Consider the following 17,633-nt stretch of genomic DNA (forward strand, 5'->3'; position numbering starts at 1 on the left):
AAAGGGTTAGTTTCCTCCAAGTTTCTAGTCACAATGTTTTCATCAGCCAGTCAATAGCCATAAACTTGTTTTATGTGTGCTTCTGTTTAAAGACACCTTATTTAATATATGTTGTGGATTTATCAACATTGAATTCAGGGCTGATAGCACTATAACTTACACCTAAAGGAAACATTTAAAATACATATATTCTCCACAAGGCAAATCATAGTTTTCTTGTGCTTAGGAACACTAGACAGCACTTCATTACTACACCTGGGGCTCATTTTAAACAGTGAAATCAACAACAACAACAACAAAACACAAAAATATAAAAGACGTGGCACTAATAGACATGTAAAGGACACTTGTCCACAGTAAGCTGAAAAAAGAAGGCAGAGTGTCACCTGATTCAACTTCCGCTGGGAATGTGCACATTGGCAAGTCAAATATTTTGTCACTCTGCACCTGTCTGTAGTTGACCATGAAAGCAGCATAAGTATTGATGTTGGAGTTACAAATAAATTCTATCAAGGAGAACTCATAAATGCAGAATCTGCAAATAATGAAGATAGACTGTACTTTAGTTAGAGCATTTATAGTCATTATTATATATCAGTACAATGCTGAGCATCCACCATAACCCAGCTGTTTTCTCCTTGGCATAAACCCTTAGAAATTCTTGTACATGTTCAACAGAAGATATATACAGGTTTAATTTTAATATATCATTCATAATGGCCCCAAACTGGAAGCAACCTAAATACCCATTCTCAGTAAAATGGGTAAATATATTGTAGAAGAGTTACACAACTGCAATACTATATAGCAACAAACATTTTTTAAATTTTTTTCTTTAAATTCAATTAGCCCACATATAGAACAACAAACATTTTTAAACTACAATTTCCTGCAACAATGTGAGTGAATTCCACTAATAGTGTAGAAAGATGACATCCATAATGTAGTATTAAATGAAAGAATATTCACTGCATGATCCCATTTTATAAAACATAAAGTTTTTAATACTTCTTTTTTTGTTGAGAAATACAAACAGGTGGTGATATTATAAGGAAAAGCCAAAAATATTTATTACAACAAATATTTAAAATATGCATATAGGTTTGTGATGTGGGAAACAAAGGCAAAAGAAAAATTTACATTTCCTTACTGCTCACAGCCCATTGACTAGTCCCTGAAATAGGCAGAGTGACATCCTCTAGGAACTCAGCTGCCTCGATGTTAATACTTTACTGAGGGCAAAAGGTAATCTTAGCCCCCACCCCCGTCTACTTTCACATATAAAATTTCCTTTGGAAACTTCCTTTATCTATATATACACTGCCCCTCAAGCATCATCCCTAAGCATATGGCCCACCAATATACATGTGAAGAGTTTCATGACTAGGGTTTTATTAGACAGTTATAAATGACCTTTACGTAACAACAGCTAACTCCCTCAAGAACCTGGAAACCTTGCTTCTGAAAATCCTTAGAGACTAACTCTATCCTTAACACCCTCCCAACTTGAAATTATATGATTGGTCACTCCTCATGACCCCAGTGTAGCTCTTTTTGCCCACAGATTCTGTCCCATGCCTTAATAAAACCATCTTTTTTGGGACTTCTGGGTGGCTCAGTGGTTGATCATCTTGCCTTTGCTCAGGCTTGATCCTGGGGATCTGGGATCAAGTCCTACATTGGGCTCCCCCTTGGGGAGTCTGCTTCTGCCCCTCTCTCTCTCTCTCTCTCTCTCATGAATAAATAAATAAAATATTTCTTAAAAACATCTTTTTTGTACTGAAGACATCTCAAGAATTCTTTCTTAGCTATTAGCTCTGAACCCCAACATTTCCTACATCGCCTTGCATACACTTTTCTGTGTATATAGTATATTTTACAATAAAAAGAAAAACTAAATATTTTTTATAGGGTCAGAATATTCCACAAGTAAAATTCTTATATGAAATGGGGAAGTGAGGCAAGCAAGACCTATTGGCAAAGTTGCTTTTTAGCTTTTCCTAATGTTTAAAAGATTACCACCTTAATAAGGGCATACATCTTCAACGTGGATAGAACTGGAAGGTATTATGCTGAGTGAAGTAAGTCAATCGGAGAAGGACAAACATTGTATGTTCTCATTCATTTGGGGAATATAAATAATAGTGAAAAGGAATATAAGGGAAGGGAGAAGAAATGTGTGGGAAATATCAGAAAGGGAGACAGAACATAAAGACTCCTAACTCTGGGAAACGAACTAGGGGTGGTGGAAGGGGAGGAGGGCAGGGGGTGGGGGTGAATGGGTGACAGGCACTGAGGGGTGCACTTGATGAGATGAGCACTGGGTGTTATTCTATATGTTGGTAAATTAAACACCAATAAAAAATAAATTTATTTTAAAAAGAAAATAAGGGCATACATCAATTCACTTGCCTTTTAATAATATTATATTTGAGTTGGAGGTCTTTATTTATCTTGTAGTTAAATAAGCAAAACATGTAATGAATAAATACAGTGTATTTACTCTCATCCATTAAATGGAAGTAACCAAATATAATTATATTGGTCAATCCAATAACTTATCCTGAGTCTTTTGGTTTAAACCAGCATATGGGAATCATTAAGTTAGCCAAAGCCTTATCTGAGCCACAAAAGTTAATACATGAAATTGCACCTGGCAGAAGTATCTAGAACCTCCTATCTGAAGTGTATTAGTGACAGCTCTAAGCACTTTGGAAAACAAATACAAAAAGTTGAACTGTCTGAACAATATTAAAGCCACAAAGTGTGAAACAAAATAATCCTCACAGTAAACCAATTTTTCTGTAGGATGTATCACTTCTTTTTTGATCACTTTTCATCTCTTAATCCAGAGTCCATCACCTACCCTGTACAGATGAGTAATTTGAATTAATCATGTAACTTCTCAGGCCTCTAGTTTTCTCTCTATAATACATAGGGTGTAGGCCAGCCATCTCTAAATTTGCTTTCCAGTGCTAAGATTCTCGAAACCAAGTGAAATGTATGTATGTATGTACATAGGTATGTATTTATTTATTTAAATTTAATTATGAACATACAGTGCAATATTGGTTTCTGGAGTAGAATTCAGTGATTCGTGACTTACACACAACACCCAGGGATCATCACAACAAGGGCTCTCTTTAATTCCCATCACCAATTGTAGCTCATCCCCTACTAAGGGAACTGTTTTTAAAAGAGAACCCTTCACCTTAATGCTCAACCTACAATTTATCTGCATTTAAGTGATAAATGGCCTGACAACCAAAGGAAATAATAGAATCAAAAGACAATCAGAATCCCAAATAAATTATTATAGTTATAATCTTCCTTCCTTAAATTGACCTAAAATGGACTTTGTTATCAATAAATTCCCCAGCATATAAAGCAAGAACACAGACCTTAAGGAACCCCAGGGGGAACATGATTAAATTGAAAGAAAACCACATATTTGATAGTACAATCATTTCACAGTTTTCAAAGGGCCTTTCTCCAAGCTGTTCCTTACTGCTCCTGTGATGTTTCACAAAAGAACTCATTAGGCTTTGAGAAGTGCCAGTTGACATTTGTGATCTGTGTTTCAGGTTATAATATGTTGTTAAATGTGAAGAAATAAAATCAGTGATCTTTAATTCAAATAGATCCATAAGCATATCCAAATGTCTGTTCTGCTTGCTACAACAGCTACAGATGACTCGATTTTCACCTTGAACTTAAAGCATTAGTCTACGATTAGATCAAGAGATCTGAATAGTCAAATAGGTAACTCATCACTTCCCTACTAGCATAGGCCTATGGGTCCTGCCCTTCAATATTGGGTCTGGGTGAAGAGGTAATGTTTTTGAATTGCAATCTCTGTCCTCCACTGCCAGTACAACTAGCAAGTAAGGAAAAACTGATTTTTTAAGGACCTGTGTGGAGACTGATGTTAAATCTACTTTGGTGTTTTAATAAACTGATGAACATTTTGGGCTTGTTAAAATCATCTTTCTCCAAATTTGAAATTCTTCATCACATTAAGCCATATTTTCTCCCAGAAATTAACTATCCTAGAAGAGTCTTGATGGAATTCTTTATTTCACTAAGAGAAATAAAAATATTCTAAATAGAACTTCCAGTTTCCATTGTAAGAATGATGCTAGCTAACATGTACTGAGTGCCCACAATGCCAGGCACTATTAGATGTTTTACATGCACTATCTCTTTTAAAACTCATAACGAGTATAAGTGGCTAAAACTATCACAATCCTCTTTTGCGGATAAGGACAATGAAGGACTGACAGATTAAGTAATTTGCCCAGGATCACTCAATAAGTATTGAGTCTAGGACTGGAATTGTGGAATCCAGACATAGTGCCACAATACGTATTTTTTTAAAATATCTCTATACATTGCTGTCATATTCTTCCTTCCAGTCCTATATGATAGTAAATACCACTTAAGTTACCTTCACAGCCCTCAGTAACTCTCTTCCTCTGAGAACTGCCTACACACCCGCACCCTGGAAGAATCCTATAAACATGTACCTACTATATTACTTTGCCTTTTTGATCATAGCTGACTGGATCATGAGTGGACACCTGACCCAAGCCAGGCCCATCAGAATCCCTCAAGAATTTAAACTGAAAGCTCTAGTACAGAAGTATTAGGAGCTGTCATGTTAATGGCCAAGTTCTCTAGTAGTCAAGTTGTAGGGGTTCCTAGAGCTACCTCTGGGAACTTAGCCCCTTCCTGCATACTGCTTATCCAGTTTTCCTAGATTTCTATGAGGTTTCTTTTCCTGAATCTAGGTTGCATGAGTGGTAACCAAGATACAGTCATTTACTCATTTAATAAACTTTCAAGCATATCCTATATGACACGCATATAGATGGAAACTTAGTGAGTGGAATCCAACATTAAAACAACTAAACACTCAAATAAATATATAGTTTCCAACTGTAAAAAGTGCCACAGCAAAAAAGTATGGGTTCTGTTAGAGAGGGAATTACTTTTGCCATAAATGAGATAATATATGTGAAGCACTTAGCACAGGGCCGAACTCCTATTAGGCTCTCAGTATATGTATATTCTTTGGACAAATCTCTCTAAATAATAAATAATAGTTCTGGCACAATGTCTTCCTGGTTGAGGCCCATATCCTGCCAAACTGTTCTAATTGACTGCTAATTTACTCCCTGCCTTTGGTTTCTGCTGCCAAATTATTATTCCCAAAATATCTTTTTATTATGCTGCCTATTTGTATCCCATGCCAAAGGATTTGGACTCTTTCCAGTAAGCCAGCTGTGAGGTCTCAAATGAGAGAAATGTAGGTAAGCTGGATTCTTGGTCACCTGCTCCCCCAACCATTACTCCAAGGGAAAATAAAGGTATAAGCTTCATGCACCATGGGCAAGAGGGTGCATGAAGAGTGAATGTCAGGTAGGCCCCTACAGCATCATTTCTAATGGGTTAAATAAGTATTCCAGCAATTCAATCTGCCCAGATAAGTTTTGACCAATGAGGGAGGGAGAAGGAATGGAGAGAACAGTTCTGAGATAAACCCTTCATTCTTCAGCACTGGAAAGACTGCTTTGATCACTCAGAGCAAACTTCTGTGGAGATGGTCAGTTTAGTAAAAAAGTTCAATCATCTGTTTGATCTTCTTCACCATATCTGGGTATTGGAGACATTCTCTTTGAGAAGCAGGAAGAGATTCAGCCCCACCAGGTGCTAGTCTGACATCTATTCTCTCCTCCTCCTCTTCCTTCTTCTCTTTCATCTCTCATCTAAAGCATGTTGTGACATTTCATGTGGCTACACAAGATAACAATCAATTACACAAGGACCTAGCTGGTTTACAATGGGAATTATAGCTGTAGGAAATAGAGTTTATTCCTGGAAAGGATAATGAGAGCGTAAGAACTTTGATTTTATGAATCACACTACCCGGTGTGGAAACAAAGTACACCTGATGAAAAAATCATTACTGTTCATAAAACTAAATCCAAGTCTGCTCCTGAAGGAGTAGTGAGTTCAATGAAACACATTCCTTTTTCCAGAGAAACACTGTGATACCCATTAGATGACAACTTTGAAATGAAGTAGCACTTAGGAAAATTGCTTACAAACTAGCAATTAAATGTAAACTTCCTTGCCTATCAGCTTCTTTCTCCAATTTTTAAGTGTAAGTTAAAAGAGATCCTTAGAGAATGTTCAACAGATAAGGCTGAAGCAAAACATTTTCTACTTCCATAGTGCCTGTCAACCCAATCAATGCAATATGAGTTGAGCAACTCTCAATCTGAGTCCAGGAACGTCTACTTCCCTCCTTTATCATCAACCTGAATTTTGGCAGAGACAGAGGGCACTTGTCCATGGAATTAGTGGGTTTGGATCCCAGCTGCTCAGCCTGCCTGCCTCTCTCCTATCACTGACCCTTACATTCCTCAGGAGGCCGAAGGGAAAGGAGCTAATAAAATTCTCAAAGATGTCTTCTTGTTGATGATAATTTCAAAAGCCATTGTGCAAACTTTTCCCCCATCCTTGAAGACCTGGGGGCTTGACAGAATAAAGTGGAAACACTTTAGAAAGGATGAATGATATTCACAGCAGACTTCAGAATAAATTATATTTTTAAATTTGAAAACAGGAGCCATTCATGGAACATTAGTGAGCCAGGAAACTGACTCGGAGCTAAGTATTCAAAGATCAATACCACATAGTAACTACCCTTCAGGAACTCTCAGTCCAGTAGAGACAACCACTTTAAATATTTTCAGGAACAATACAGGTTTATATAGTACTGAAAAGAATACTTGCTATTTTGATGCCCAGTACCTACCACGCTTCTGATATTAGCACCCAATTTTGCCTCCCCCATTGGATTCAGTCTGGATGTAATAATTCAGTTATGGTATTATGTCCAAGACCAAACTAAGCCAACTGGATACCAATCTCATTGAAAATTATATATGAGGTGCTATCGAATTACAGAAAAGGATTCATAACTCAGCCAGGAAAGATCAGGGGAGACTTTCTGAAATAAGTGATACTAAATTTGAGTCATGAAACCCAAGCAAGAGTTAGGGAAACAGGGTCAAAATAAAGACACTTAGGAGAATAATGCACAAAAGAGATATATGGGGGGTGAGGAAAACACCATAATGGAGACACACATGTATAATTCATTACAATAAAAAGTTTGAAAATAACACTGATATTTAGGCCTCACTCCATACCTATTGAATAAGAATCTCTGGAACTGAGACCAGACATTGGTCTTTTCTAAAAGGCTCCCAGATCATTCTAACTGCAGCTAGAAACAGCACACCAAACCATAAAAGACAAATGCCTGCACCTACACAGCAGACCCTTCACATTCTGGTCCTAGATTTCACATTTCACTTATTTTTCCACCTCTTGGCTCTCTTCCTTTTTTTTTAACCAACAATACTAAATTTCTTGTAGATCTTCAAACATATCATGCCTCCTCAACTATTTACACAGGCTCCCCCTTCCTCCAGCCTCTCAGAGGCTACCCTCCTCCTCATTGGACATCTGAGAAGTTGTCAGTCTTCATGGCCAGCTCAAAGCCTAGCTCCCCTGGAAAGCCTTTCCTGACTCCACTACAGATGGAGGAGCTTCTTCCTCTGTCTTTCCCCAACACCTATCCCTACCACCACTGGAGTGACCATCTTACTATCTTTTTTTTTTTTTTTTTTTACCATCTTACGATCTTATAAGACTTTTCACCTCTCCTGCCACGATAGACTCTGAGGATCTTGTCTTACTTCTGTATCTCTAGTCTAATATATATGATTGCTCCCCAACAAATATTTGTGAAAATACAGCAGAGAGTAAAGAATCTACCCATCTTCTTCTTCCCTAATAGATACTGGATATACTAATCAACTACATTTCTTCCATTCAAGTAAAAAGTCTTAAGGTCTTTAGAACTCCTTTTCAGAGTAGTCATACAGGAGGAACCCCTGCTTAAATATGAAAATAGCCAGCTACTCCTATTTTACTTTGATTATCTTTGGATAAATTCAAAGTTAAGGAGGTAGGACAGACTGCCTGAGGCCAGAAAATCTTCTCAATGTCTCATATAGCAACCTCTAAGTCTTTGCCAGTGTCGGAGAACACACAGGAATATAGAGATCAATAGTCTACCCCTTCACCTAGATCAAAGGCCTCCTGGGAACAAAAGCTACAGTTTATTCATTTGAATTCACAGGCCATATATAACGTGGTATCTAGATTAGAAGAGGAACCCAATAAATGTATAGAAATAAAATAGTCACCCACAGATCTGGCTATCAGTGCTGGTGTTTTCATGGGGTATAATCTGGGATGTCAGCTGGAATATCTTACACATGGCCTTAGCATGTGGCTTGGGCTTCCTCACAATGAAGTGGCCAGGTTTCAAGAACGAGTGACCCAAGAGAGCAAAGTAAGTATACGGCTTTTTTAAAAAACACATGGCATTTTTATGACCTAAATTCTGGATGTCACAAAGTATCACTTTTTGCTGTACTCTACTGGTCAAGGCAGTCTCAAAGGTTCACCCAATTTCAAGGAGAAGGGATATAAGCCTCATCACTCTATGGAAAGACTATCAATTCCACATTTCAAAAACAGCATAAGGAATGGAAAATATTGGGTAATTATCTTTGAAAAATGCAGTATGTCACATACCTAGGATGATTATGCAGATAAAATGAGACAATGACATAAAGTACTTAGCTTGTGCCTGGCACATGGTAAGTGCTCTGTAAACAACAGCTATAGGTGGTTTTTTAGTGTTGAAATGGCCCTTTCACCTTCCACCTGTGCCACAGAACCACATGGACTCACCTACAGATGAACTATATAGTCAGAGAGACCAAGAGAGTCACATCACCAGTAAGTGGCAGAGCCAGGATTTGAGCCCAAGCTATCTGGCTCCCAAGTCTGCCCTCTTAATCTCTGTATCAAGAAATCTCTCTTTTGGAACATTTATCTTGTTGATGAACCTGAGAACCTGAGGAAGGAAGAGAGCAGCCATCAGTGAAATGAATAGCTCACCAGATTGTGAACATCCAATACTAACTCTATGCCCATGGACATTGGTGGGGTAAAGACCATCAGACAGTTCATACGGACCATGAGCCAGGGCTCAGTTCCCAAAGAAGGGGATCTTCCTTGATCCTAGCATTGACTAAACAGCATTTGGTTATCTACCAAAATCATCCTGGGTCAGGAGAACCTGTTCATGTCACTATCTCTGTACAAATGAACCTACAGAAAGGCAACAAAAGCAACCAGAGCACCAGCAAGGCAGGGGTAAGCTGAGCTAAGTGCTGAGGAGAGGTGGAGATGGGCTCTCCTCCCAGGGGAGGTGGTGTGGCTTAAGAGCATGAGCCTGGAGGCAGCCATCTGGGCTCCACTTCTTACCAGTTAAGTGATCTGCAGTCTGAGCCCCAGTTTCCTTGTTTGTAAAATAGGAAAATGACAATAAGAAAACTCCTGATGAAGGGCTGCTGTGAGGATTAAAGAAGCCAGGGCTTGGAAAACAATGACACCTACAAAGTGTTCAAACAGAATTAGTGAAGATTCTAAGAATATGGAGTTTCCAGTATTCCAGTTTGGGGCCCAAACATTCACTCTCTTGGCAAACATTTACACAGAGCTATGCATATGTGAAAGGCTGGAGCCCCCTCTCCACCCTCCAGGAGCCTGATGAGACCTGCTGCCCCATAACTTGCACTTCTCCTTTATAACCTATATTACATTGGCATTTCTTGTTCAGATCCTGTCTTCCATAGACTGTGGTGCCCAGCAGGGCACAGATCTGTTTTCTTACCTTTAAATCCCCAGCTTTGTACCTAATAGACTCAATAAATATTTGTTGAACTAAAGCAAAGGATTGCAGAAGGGGAAGTTGGGGGAAGTGGGGTAACTGGGTGATGGGCTTATTAAGGAGGGAATGTGATGAGATGAACACTGGATGTTATAATGTATGTTAGCAAATTGAATTTAAACAAAATATTTTAAAAAATGAATGATATACAGACAAAAAAATTGTTGAACTTATCAACAAATAGAATAAAAATTCAACTCCCAACTCAAAAAAATAAATAAAATATATTAAGAATAAATATTTTTAAAACTCTCAGCCCTATTTTCCAGATAGATAATATATTCTAAGAATTCAGTATGCTCTCCCTCTTCCATATAGCTGTCACCATCGTCTTTTCTACTCTTGAAACAAACATTGAAAAAGCAAAATAATAAATAAATATAATTTCAGATAACAAGTGCTATGAAGGAAATAATCAGGATGTTACAATACAAAATTTCTGGGTTGAGCAAGCCTATAGAACCAACAAGAAGAATCTATATGGAATGATGCTGCCATTAAGTGGCCAGGACTTTCCTTCTTCCCTGTGGGCCTAAGACAACTCTCTCTGAAGGATACTAGACAGGCAGTTAGGAGGCAGGATTCTGACACAAGTGCTCTTCATCCTTAGTTAACAGGAATCCAGACAGTCTGGGGAAGCTCCTTCTACCCACCAAGGCAGCATCAGCAGGAATCTGTTAAAACTGCAAGGGCACCAAGCAGACCAAAATAGTACAACAAAGGCTCTGAAAATCAAATTGTCATTGAAACCACAGCCTACAAAAGTAGCCCAGGACTTGAATACTAAACCTAAAAAGGGTGAGCACCTACCAAAATCAAATAAAATCCAGAGTCTCCTGATGTGATAACCAAGATATTCAGGACACAACCCAACACACCAAGAAACAAGAAAATCACAACTTAAAAGAAAAAAAACCAATCAACTGACACTCAACTGACACCAACACCTAGATGAATCAGATGTTGGAATTATCTGACTTTAAAGGATTTTAAAGAAGCCATCATAAATATGCTTCAGCAAGCAATTAAAAAAGCTCTTTAAACAATGAAAAAATATAAAATCTCAGCAAGGAACTAGAAGTTATAGGAAAGAACCAAATGGCAATTATAAAACTAATAAACATAAAAAAACAACATTTTTAAATCTGACTGGATGGATTCAGTTAGCAAAGTAGAGAAAACAGGACAGAATCATTGAACTTAAGAATACCTAAGAGAAATTACCCAATATGAACAACGGAGAAGAAAGTAAAAAGCAAAACAAAACAAAACAAAAACAAAAACAGTTTCAGGAATCTGTGGGACAACAACGAAAGACCCAATATTGGCATCACCAGAGAGGATACAGAAAGTGGCTAAAAGAGTATCCCAAGAACAATGGCTAAAAACTTCCCAAATTTGGTATAATAAAGCCACAGATTCAAAAAGCTGAGTGAATCTTAAATAAGATAAGCACAAAGAAATCTATACCAAGACACATCATAATTAAACCTTTGAAAACTGAGACAAAATCAAAAGCAGCAGAAAAGGAAATATTACCCATAGAGGACATCTATTCAAATGGCAACAGAACTCTCAGATTTCTCATCGAAAACCACAGAGGCAAGAAGGAAGCTTTTTTCATTTTTCAAGGGCTGAAAAGGAAAAGAACAGTCAACCACGAATTGATATCTCAAAAAACTATCCTTCAAGAATAAAAGGGAAATAAGGGCGTTCTTAGATGAAAAAAAAAAAAAACTAAAAAAAAAAAAATTGTGGCTGGAAGACCCACCCTTAAAGAATGGCTAGAGCAGGTTCTTAAAACAGAAAGGAAATGATAAAAGGAGACTCGTAGCATCGGGAAGGAAGAAGGAACAACAGAATGTGCAGAAATATGAGCAAAAGAATAGATTACCCTTCTCACAAGTTTTCTAAATTATATTTGGTATTTAAAATAAAAATGATAATAATGATACTCAATACAATGATATTTAAAAGTGGGAAAGGTAAAAGGACCTGAAAGGAAGTAAGGTTTTAACACTTCGCAGCCAGTGGTAAATGCTGCTACCATTCAACTGTGATAAGTCACATACCTATACTGAACAGTCAGTGCGACTACTATGAAAATGTTGCAAAATGATACACACAAAAACACCATAAATTGACAAGTGTATCACTTTTACAAACCACTGAGCCTGGTTCTAAGAAACACAATGCTTTATATCTAATGCCTGATTCTTAATTTATGAAAAATATACTAATGGTGAAATGTTTATAGGTTTGACTCAAACCAGAAATTGTATTATAGTCTGTTAACAATATATAAATTACTAAATCACCCACTTGACATTTTCCCCTGAGATGTGTTTTTTTTTATAAAGGAATGTTTTTTTTTTAATTTTTATTTATGATAGTCACACAGAGAGAAAGAGGCAGAGACAGAGGCAGAGGGAGAAGCAGGCTCCAGTCACCAGGAGCCCGACATGGGATTCGATCCCAGGTCTCCAGGATCACGTCCTGGGCCAAAGGCAGGCACCAAACCGCTGCGCCACCCAGGGATCTCCTGAGATGTGTTTAAAAGGATTTTCTTCACCTCATACATGACTTTATGATACTTTTTTAGTAATGTGGGTCAAATTACCATACACACAATAAAGAACATTTTCAACAAAGTACCCATAAGATAAAATTCAAAAAAATCTTTGTCCCTTGATTGGAATAAAATTAACTACTTCAATTAAAAAAAAAATTTATGCCTCAGGGAGCAATACTTTAGAGAGAAGGGTCAGGAAATGTCTTTCCTTGAAAGCAATGTTTGAGATCTTAAGATAAATGCATTCCAGGTAGATAAGTACCCTATATAAAGATCCTAAGGCAGAACAGAGCTTTGCTTTGGTTCAAGAGTCTTCTACCAAATAGATTATTTATATGTGTACCTTCTCTAATTGTTTTTGTTGCCTAAAACACACAGATTCGGGCAGCCCCCGTGGCCTTGCGGTTTAGCGCCACCTTCAGCCTGGGGTGTGCTCCTGGAGACCAGGGATGGAGTCCCGCGTCAGGCTCCCAGCTCGGAGCCGGATTCATTCATTCATTCATTCATTCATTCATTCATTCTCTCTCTCTCTCTCTCTCTCTTTCTCTGTCATGAATAAATAAAATATTTTTTAAAAAGTTCACACTTTTGAACATTCTCTAATTAAAAATAAATAAATAAATAAAAATAAAACACACAGATTCTTTGTGCCTTAAGAGTTTTACTGATACGTGCCATAAGGAGAAATATCCAATCAATAACAAAATCAGCAAAAATGGGAAAGTTATTAGGATACCAGTAAACTCACAGAGATCTCAGAATAAATGGTGTCTGGATTTGTCTTGTGTCCCTTTTCCCCATCTCTTTGCAAATGATTCCATGGAGGTTCCTACCTTTCTACCTTATCCCTCCCTTCTTTTCTACTTTATCCCTTATCCCTCTACCTTATCCTTTCTACCTTATCCTACACACAATTCAGTATTTACTTCTTTAACTTGGTACTTTTTTTAAAAAGATTTTATTTACTTGAGAGAGAGCACAAGCAGGGGGGAAGGGAAGAAGGAGAGGGAGAAGCAACTCCCCCTAGGAAGGGAGCCCAAAAACTCAGGGCTTGATCCCAGGACTCTGAGATCATGACCTGAGCCGAAGGCAGACACTTAACCAACTGAGCTACCCAAGTGCCTCATCTTGGTATTTTTAATATGGAAAATAAGTGTCAATTTGTGAACTTTTTAAAGTAACCTTAGATTACTGGTTCTCAACCAGGAGCAATTTTGCTCCCAAATGGCACATCTGGCAATGCCTGGACACATTTAGGTTGTTATGAGTGGGAAGTAGCTGCTACTCTCATCTAATGAGCAGAGGCTAAGGATACTGCTAAATATCCTATAATGGACAGGATAGTCCCTCACAACAGAGACTTATCTAGTCTGATGTTATCTGCTTTAGATTAATGACTATAATGTCCATCCTAAGGGAATTCCAAGAACTCTGTCTCCCACTCCAGTGTCTAATACTGATTCCTCCTTGAAAAGTCAGCTTGATCTTTTCCCAGAACATCAAAAGCACTATGGGTAGTAATTCCCAAAAGATGCTCCATGTGTCATATGACAAAATCGTTCTGTGGTCAAACAAGTTTCATAAATGTTGATCAGACAGAGATATATAGGTTCCTCTTATTCTTGGAACTGGCTAGATCAATAGCAATGGCTAAGACCATAGGCTAGAGTAGAAATGAGCACCAAAAACAATAGCAAGAGCTCTTTAATGACTACTGAAGAAGCAAAGAGGTAGACAAGGAGACTGGAGTCTAGCAATTTCACTGACAGAGGCTAGAAGGCTCTCTCACACCCACTGATTATCTTCCCCTAGGCAACTCGCTAGGGAAAGTGATGGATACACAAGCAATAGTGGTACAAAGAGCAGGAAACACCTAAGTAAGAATTTAAATCCAGTATTGGTTTCTTGAGACTACCATTATAAAGTACCAAAACCTGGTGGCTTACAAAACAAAAATGTACTGTCTCACAGTTTTGGAAACTACAGGCTTAAGGTCAGGTTGTGGCAAGGTTGGTTCTTTCTAAGGACTTGAGGAAAGGATCTAATGTGGGCTTCTCTACTTGGCTTATACATAGCTGTTTCCTCCGTGTATCTTCTTACATGGAAGATTCGGAAGTAATGGGGGTTAGGACTCCAACATATATTTTTTGGGAGGACACAATTCAACCCATAACACATGGCTAGTTCATACTCTATGTTCTGGCCAATGGTTCTAGTTTTTTGGCCTAAAATCCTTTCACCAAAGCTATTAGTGAACAGTAAAAGGGACATATTTAATTTAATGCCTTCTTATGCATGAGCTACTTCATACAGAAACTGTGAAAAGCTAGACAGTAGGAGGGAGAACAGAAGAGAGGCCTCATGTTGAATAATTGGGGGCTATTTGTGCTTTCCAAGGTAAATGAACTGAGCTATCACAAACATGTCAGCATTTACCTTCAGACAAAGTGTGACAAGAGTTTAGGCAAAGGGCAGTTGTTCTTCCCACTGTCAGAAATAATCATAAAGTCTGTCAAACCTCAGACACAGAGCTCTTATCTGTGGAGAGCCCACCTGCGGCAGCCCATTCAAATCTAGCCTATCTCCTACACCTGCTGCCATTTATTTACATTAAATGGCATTGCAAATTGTAGCAGTTATGTGGATCTTGACCTGAAAGTCATCAGTGCTCAGGCACCTGCCTCACAGACATTGTACTCCCGTAGAGAACTGGCTGCATTCCATTACGAAGTTTGGGTCCTGGAAACTATCCAACAGCAGGTGTGGATAGCCAATATATGGGCCATCGATGACCTGCTTTGGTGTTTGAGCAGGAACCATAACCCACGGAGAAGGCATTCTACATCAACTGCCACTGATAATCATATGGTGCCAAATGTCTGCATAACAATCATTCCTCCTCTCTGTATTATTTCATTTAAAAATATTTACAATATCCTTACTACATACATGCTAGAGACACAACAACCCTATGAGATAGATACAACTACTATTCCCATTTTATAGATGGGTAAATCAGAAGGCACTGAAGGCATAATTTACCCAAGGGCACACAACTTGCAAGTCTAAGAATCCACCTTTGAACCAAGCAACCTGGCTTCAGAATCCATGTTTTGTTATTGTTGTTGTTGTTGTTGTTGTTGTTGTTTTTAAAGGTTTTATTCATTTGAGGAGGAGGGAGGGAAGCACAGAGGGAAAGTGAGAGAGAGAAGCATTCTCCTCACTGGGCAGAGATTTTGACACAGGACTTGATCCCAGGACCCTGAGATCATGACCTGAACCGCAGGCAAACACTTAACCAACTGAGCCACCCAGGCACCCCCAGGATCCATGTTTTATTCATTGGGCTCTGCTGTCTCTACATTGGCTCTGTGAGCCAAGATGCGACGTTTCCAAAGTTACATGACAGAATTTGTTCAAACATGAATATTAAGAGAATCCCCACTCTAAGTTCTAAATATATAGACATTGCTCAGAGCAATCCTATAAAATAGGTACTATTTCTATTCCCATCTTTCAGTCTGGTAAATTGAAAGACAAAAAGAGGTTAAATAATTTGCCCAAGAGCACTTAAAATATATCTCAAAAATAATGCTAGATGCTGGAGGTATAACCTTGAACAAAGTAGCCATGGTTCCTGCCTTAACTGAACTTACACCACAGTTAAGAACACAGACAAGTAAATAGGCAACTGTTACACACTGCGGTAAGAGCCAGGGTAAAGTTCTGTGTACTATGCGAGCACACGGAATAGTTAGCCTTCCCTGAAAAGACTTCCTGAGGACTGATATTTTGGCTTAAACTTGAAGATTAAGTTAGGCACAGAGGTAAAGAAAAGAGGGGGAACTATTCCAAGAGAGTAAAATCAGGAAGCAAGACAAAGGGCACAGTTTGTTCTAGGAGTTAAAAGAAAATTAGTATGGTTTGATGTGTAGAGTGCAAGGAAATGGAATGGCAAGAAATTAAGTGGGAAAATAACATATGCCCTAGGAACAATGAGGACCCACCCAGGTTTAAGAGGTAGAGTGGTATCATCAGGTCTACATTCAGAAAGACAAGGCTGTAGAGCATGGATTGGTGGGAGGAAGACCTAAGTCAGAGTTGTCTCTCTCCCTGCTGGGAGTCACTGCAAAAATAAATCCAATTTAATATCATGCCAGAATTAAGCTTAGTGATTGACTATATGGGATGTGTGGTATAATAAAAAATGTATTTGGTCTTTGTGCCTAGTTTCTGGCAGAACTGTTAGAATGCTTGAAATTTCCCCCATGACAGGAGTGTATTTTGTTATTCGTAAGGAGCCCCTTTTGGGCACCCCTGATTTATGTTTATGAGTGATTTAGGCTGGAGCCTTTAGATAGCCTCAGGATGGGTCACCAGAAAGACCAAGTAATTACAGGATTGAAACTTTCAGCCCCACCCACTAATGTCTGGGCAGGGGAAAGGAAGAACTATAGATTAAACACTATGAAAACTCTTAAACAAGATTTGATGAGTTTCTAGGTTAACAGACCTAGAAGGTGCGGAAGAGTGGCACCAATAGGAACCCTGATTTATAGCCAGTCAGTCAAAAATATAAGTAACAGTCTAGACTTGAGATTGGCATCTGAAATATGGAAAGCCTTGTAAAACTGAGTCTTTAATCTATCTTCAGATAGATAGTGTCAGAATTGAGTCAAATTTGGAGGATACCCTGTCAGTATCATTGAGAATCGCAGGACTGTGTGGTATGAAAAAAGTTCTCACACATCTAGTGTCAGAAGTAATTGAGAACCGAGGAGAAAAATAGTTTCCCATTACAGGACAAAAGAGAGAGAAGCGTCCTGTGTAACTCCTAAGCCACTGATTTATACAATTAAATAATTGGTGGTGCCATTTTCTGGGTAGAGAACATCAGAGGAAAAGTAAGTTGAAAGACAGAAGTAAAAATGAGTTCCATTTTGGACATGTTTGGTTTCAAGAGAATGTAGAACCTCCAAAAGACTGAGAGAAATCTGGACATGAGATAAAACTTTCTAAATTATCAGTAAATAATTGGATGTTGAACCCAAAAGAATAAATGCATTGACTAGGAAAAGTACAAGGAAAAGAGAACAGAGTTTCATGTAACATCATCATTTAAATGATAGCCAACAAGAGAAGCCTCCAGAACAGACTAATTTGGATCATTATCATCAT

The 17,633-nt window shown here is 38.2% G+C and overlaps 1 protein-coding gene across 12 annotated transcripts in view; it reads right to left on the minus strand.

Annotated features, from left to right (window-relative positions):
* LOC112678549 (LINE-1 retrotransposable element ORF2 protein) overlaps positions 1–17,633 on the minus strand; it is a 156,662-nt gene that overhangs the window by 83,444 nt on the left and 55,585 nt on the right. For 8 of the 12 annotated variants that reach the window (XM_049103840.1, XM_049103838.1, XM_049103837.1 and 5 more), the window contains one exon: positions 387–535. The exons of 2 other annotated variants lie outside the window; for them this stretch is intronic. The gene's annotated coding sequence lies outside the window, so the exon portion shown is untranslated. Of the gene's footprint in view, positions 1–386; positions 536–8,289; positions 8,415–8,838; positions 9,005–17,633 lie in introns of those variants that run through there. 2 more of the 12 variants (XM_049103839.1, XM_049103843.1) reach the window with 2 other exon arrangements.

The sequence above is a fragment of the Canis lupus genome, chromosome 29 (assembly GCF_003254725.2).
Source record: "Canis lupus dingo isolate Sandy chromosome 29, ASM325472v2, whole genome shotgun sequence".
In the NCBI taxonomy this organism is placed as follows: domain Eukaryota; kingdom Metazoa; phylum Chordata; class Mammalia; order Carnivora; family Canidae; genus Canis; species Canis lupus.